This window comes from Garra rufa, chromosome 15 (genome assembly GCF_049309525.1).
Source record: "Garra rufa chromosome 15, GarRuf1.0, whole genome shotgun sequence".
Taxonomy (NCBI): domain Eukaryota; kingdom Metazoa; phylum Chordata; class Actinopteri; order Cypriniformes; family Cyprinidae; genus Garra; species Garra rufa.
In genome coordinates this window covers 9,951,814-9,957,610 of record NC_133375.1, presented here as the reverse complement: position 1 = coordinate 9,957,610, position 5,797 = coordinate 9,951,814, and the positions used below count along the sequence as shown (strand labels likewise).

Below are 5,797 nucleotides of genomic sequence, written 5' to 3'. Positions count from 1 at the left end.
AAATAAATCTATTGCAAAACAAGAGCATGTTGCCACACTTAACATTAACACATTACAGATAAATGACAACATAAAAAAAGAACCTTACTTATTTAACAAAATAACCATCTATGAACTTTGATGTTGAATAATTGTAATTGTTAAATAAATGTTTAAAATGCATTCCTACTGCATTCCTCAAGTCTCTGTTGCTCCCAGGAAGTTGGTCATCACAGCATCTGCCAAATAAGAAAAAAAATTGCATAAGGAAAGCTTTTTTGACACTGTTTTATTTTAATTACACTAATTGTAACAGGGAGTCTTTCTCTTTTGCTTGGATACTAAAAACAAAAAACGAGATATATATTTTGTATCACCATTCTGTGTGTAAAAATAGAAAGAAGCTCTCTGTTAAATGTTGTGTGTTGTATATACATACCTGTAATGACCGAGAACAGTGCAGTCTTTTAGAATGCCTCCTTCTGCAGCGGACCATCCCCCTTCATGTTGAATTTGGGCATGAGGGAATTTTTTAAAACCCTAAAATATAATACAGATTGAGGTGGTTAAGAATGATAGATTTCTGAGTGACGTACAGTATAGGCGTGATAGATCACACACGGCCTGGGTGAACATTCTCAGGACAGTAGAATGTTCCGGTGGATCAGAGGTAAATAATAATATAAATACAGTTCAGTTTTTTGCTCAGACAGATAGTTTTATGTCTTAAAGGGATAGTTCACCCAAAAATGAAAATGTGATGTTTATCAGCTTAACCCCAGGGCATCCAAGATGTAGGTGACTTTGTTTGCAGCCTGTCATATAATGGCAGTGGATGGGCACCAAACCTTTAAAAGTAATTTAAAAAAAAATGCACAGACAAATCCAAATTACACCCTGCGGCTCTTGATGATAGATTGATGTCCTAAGAGATGAAACGATTATTTTATTATGAGAAACTGAACCGTATTTATATCATTTTTTACCTTTGATACACAGCCACATCCAACTGTCCTGAGCACAAGCTCATCATCCGGCTCGTTACATGTGTACGTGCTCTGGCGTAGTATATGCAAAACGCCGGAAACGATCTGTCGCATGTGTACGACATGAGAGATTGTGGGTATAGCGGCTATTGAAAATAGTAATTACTTGTGCTTATCCTGATTGTTCAAACAAATTTAAAGCTAAAAATTACCTTTGCTTGTGCAAACTCTCCGGGACTGTTGACTGTTCACCGATTTCCCCTAACAGCGTTTGCAAATACTATGCCAGAGCACGTACACATGTAACGAACCGGATGATGAGCTTGCGCTCAGGACAGATAGACATTGCTGTGTATCAAAGGTAAAAAAAAAATATATAAATACTGTTCAGTTTCTCACAAAAAAACGATCATTTCATGTCTTAGGACATCAGTGTATGGTCACAAGCCACAGGGTGTAATTTTGGATTTGTCTTTGCATGTTTTTTTTTTGTTTGTTTGTTTGTTTTACTTTTAAAGGTTTGGTGCCCATCCACTGTAATTATATGGCTGACAGATTGCAATGGTTTGAGTAAAAAAAACCTTTGAGTTCTACTGAAGAAACAAAGTCACCTAAATCTTGGATGCCCTGTGGGTAAGCAGATAAACATCAAACTTTCATTTTTGGTCAACTATCCCTTTAAGATCTCAATGTATCGTCATGAGCTGTAGGGTTTAATTTGGTTTTGTTTGTGTATGTTTTTTTTACTCTTAAAGATTTGGTAACCACTGCATCTCTTCAAATTTATATACCTACTTTTTCAAAATAATGTAAAAGTTAAAGTTAATACATTTTCAACCTGTATTTGACCTAGCATTTACTGAAAGCTTCGAATATTAAACCGGAAATAAATTGGAAACAATTAGAAGCAGCAGCAACTATACATTTGTGCTTACAGTGCAGACAGTCACTCGTGCATTCTAGACATCCTCTGTACTCCTCCGTCCCTTGTCCCAAGTTTGAGAGATCCTCATCAGCTTCTTGCCAATCAGTGCAGCCTTCTTAAGAACCTCTGCAAAACAAATTTGTTTAAATATACTGAATATGCAAGATCACATTACAAATAGCACTTTTGTGCTTGACTGAATTAGGGTAATGCTTAAAATGAAAATGAAAATAATTTTGTCAGAAAGATGACATAAAATAAGGAAACTGCCCTCACCTACAGAAAGGAAAACAACAGAGTAAAAAACAAGCTCTACAGATTCTATTCCAATAGATAGATTTTCTAGAATGTGTGTAGTAAATGTTAAAAAAATGTACTTACATGTTAAAACAACATATTAAAGAAAAACAACTATTACTCAGGATAATACTAAAAATAATAATTATAATTATTTTAAATTGTCATAGATTGGCAATGAACATTGGAGTGTCACTGGAGGGACATTAGGGAAATTAATAGAGAAATACTCTTTATTCATTCAAACAAATCTATTTTAATTTTTATTGATAAAGTCAATTTATGAAGCATGAATATGCAATGTGTTTTAAATGACCACTCCAATTATTGATATGAGTTAACCATTCATAAAATAATAATAACAATAATAATAATAATGTTTTTGTTTTGTTTTTTCTCAAGACTTTGTCACTATTAGGCAGATTCTTGCATTTAGATTCTGTCCATGGATGGAATGGACCAACAAAATAATGTTTAAAGTATTTTTAATATTATGATCATGATCCCTCCATTTTATTATTATTAATATTATTAATGCTGGTGCATTTAAAATAGTAAACATCAATTCATAAGTTTCCAGTGTGGATCTACTTAAGCTTCACAGTTTTAATAACATAAGTTAGAGCTGATAAAAAAACAAAGGGTAATTACCCTGATAGGTTAGAGCTGTTAGTTAAACTAAAATACTAAAACTAAATAAACTGAGATTGAACTAATATATAATAATACTAATACTACTACTACTACTAATAATAATAATAATAAAATAACATGCAATTGTAGGTTCTGGCAAATTCATTTTTAGAGTCAATTTAGGATTTAAGTCATCACACTTAATTCAGAATCCTAACTGCACACTGTAGTAAGTATATTTAAATAGTACATTTTAAAAGTAAATTAAAAAGTAAATTGTATTTAATTATGTCAAATCCAAACTCTTAACATTGCAAAATGTTAATAAATCCATACCAGAAGTTATAGTGGAGTGTAGCAGACATATAGTGGAGTGTAGCAGACACAGAAGAGCCCTCCACCATATTGTAGTAATCAGCTGAATCCTCAGTCAGTCTGGGGTGGGCTGATAAGTCCTTAAAAATAAAGATTTTATTTTTTTAATTATTTTAAACTCTTAGACAAAATGTTTTTAAATTGTACCCACATTTGCCACTATAAATCATTCAGATTAACAGTCAGCTTTGAGACTGTTAGTTATTATATAATTAAAAATGTAAGAAATGCCTAACTCATGGCAATCCAAAAAGAAAAGTGTAAATCCCCACAAAAGACACTGGATTCACAACAATAGTCTCTTTTTATAAATGTATCATAACAAGGTAAACACAATTGTAGCTTGAAAGTTAGTGGACCCAAATCAAACCAAACATCTAATAATTTTACCTGCAGCTGCATTTATCCAGTTATGACCCATCTGAGGCTCATGAAGGACTTTCTCATATAATTTTTTCTAGTGAAATAAATAAAGGACTGATGATGGTAGCATGTCCTCCATCTTTATGTTACCTCAGATGAAGAAAGACAAAAGAATAAGAAAGTTACTCATATTGATAATCAGTGGGGCAAATGTCTTACAAATGTATTTTTGATTATGAGAAGAACCATTTAACCTTTTTACTACATATTTTAATCCCATGTAAGATCTTGAATCAAAGATTAAAAATTATCTTATTGGTAGCAGTTTGTGTTTTTATAGTTAGATTCCTGTTTCCGAGCTTTAATAACACAATATCAGGGGCTACAAATTCGTGCTAATATGCTAATCGCGATTAGCATCTAACATCTTTGATGAAGCAGTACACACAGATGCAGTCAGTGCCTCTGTTACCTCATCATGCGTAACTTACACAGACAGAACATAAAGCTAGAAAGACTGAAATATGTTCCCTTACCTGATACCAGCAATCACCTCACAGATCCAGTCCGGTCTTCCTCTGTGTTCACATTCCAGGTTATGTTCTCAGCATGTCACAACGCGAGTTAATTCAAAATAAAAAAAATGTAACAGTCACTTATTCAAATAACCAGGGACAGACGCGTCATCTTGCTGAGCAGAAGCACACACATCACCAACTCAGGCTAACGTATTTTCAAATATGACCAGTAAAGGCGCGCACAGTTGTCATTGGCCAGTTACTTGTCAGATGGCAGTCAGCTTAGCCAATCATGATCCCTCCAGCAAGGTTATACCATCGCGGTAATGGCAAAGATAACGACTTTTTTAAAGAAATGTGTGTGTTTAGTGTTATTTGCAGGCTGTATTTTTTTATTAGTTGTTCAAAAAGTGTTTTTAATGTATGAAATAAACATGCAGCTGTAGCCATGCACAAAAATGTAGATCCACTAAATCAAAACAAAAATATTGATTCAAAATACATAAACTATATTTCCAAAAGTATTCACTCATCACTTTCAAAGAACAGGTTTGACTACTTTAGTAATTTCCATGAGTACAAATCTTAATGTTTAAGCATAAAATGATATTCTAGGGAATTAATTTTAATAGCAATAGTTTGAACAGAGCCTCTTCAGTTCTAACATGACAATGCCTTTGTGTATAAGGCAAGGTTCAAATTGAAATGATTGATTGATTCAGTCAGTGTGGAAGAACTTGATTGGTCTGCAGAAAGCCAAGTCCTAACCCAAGTTGAACACCTCGGTGTGACTTTAAATGCAGACCTTGAGCCAAAAAGTTAGGCTATCACCAAACACCAATGACTTGTACATATCGGTAAAGTCATTTTAGACAAATACAAAACTTTTTAATACATTAAAAACCATTTTTAAATACATTAATTATTTTTCCATTTCTGTGTTGCCACAGTTTTAGAAATGCTGTTTCTGTTTTAAAGGGGGGTGTCCCATTACTTTTGTCCATGTAATGTTTGTACAAGTCATTGGTGTTTGGCAATGAGTTTTTGGCTCAAAGTCTTCATTTAAAGTCACTCCAGAGGTGTTCAACTGGGATTAGCACTTGGCTTTCTGTAGACCAGTCAAGTTCTTCCACACTGACTGAATCAATCATTTCGATTTGAACCTTGCCTTATACACAAAGGCATTGTCATGTTACAATTGAAGAAGCTCCTGTCCAAATGTTTCTACAAAATTAGAAGCGCACAATTCCCTAGATTATCATATTATGCTTAAACATTAATATTTGTACTCATGGAAATTACTAAAGTAGTCAAACCTGTTCATTAGAAGGGGGTGAGGGAATACTTTTGGCAATACAGTGTATCATGTAAAAAAAATCAACTTTGATTTATACAAGTTTTTGTTAACCCTTTTTTAATCATTTAGCAAACCATTTTACAACTTTGATGGTTGGTCATGTGCTGGGACATAAAATAAAAAAAGCTAATGAAACATTCTCTTCAGAAACATAAAATCCCATTCTATCTTTCTTTACTTGGGCTATTTTATTATATGAACTGATGACCTAACCTTACAAAATTTAAAAGAATATCTCTAGAAATGTATTGTCACTCCGACTGACCATAAAACTCCACTAAATCAGGGCACATGACAAGCTGCTAGAGGGTTTAATTGTATCCCATTATTTAGAGATAATTAGTCGTCTCTAAACTGTTCATCA

General features: G+C 33.3%; 1 long non-coding RNA gene across 1 annotated transcript; it reads right to left on the bottom strand.

Annotated features, from left to right (window-relative positions):
• Positions 1-37: 37 nt before the first annotated feature.
• On the bottom strand, positions 38-2,017 carry LOC141286788 (uncharacterized). Its single transcript, XR_012339351.1, has 3 exons — positions 1,901-2,017; positions 419-519; positions 38-218 (listed from the first exon to the last, which is right to left on the bottom strand). It is a non-coding gene; the product is annotated as an uncharacterized lncRNA (long non-coding RNA).
• Positions 2,018-5,797: the final 3,780 nt, after the last annotated feature.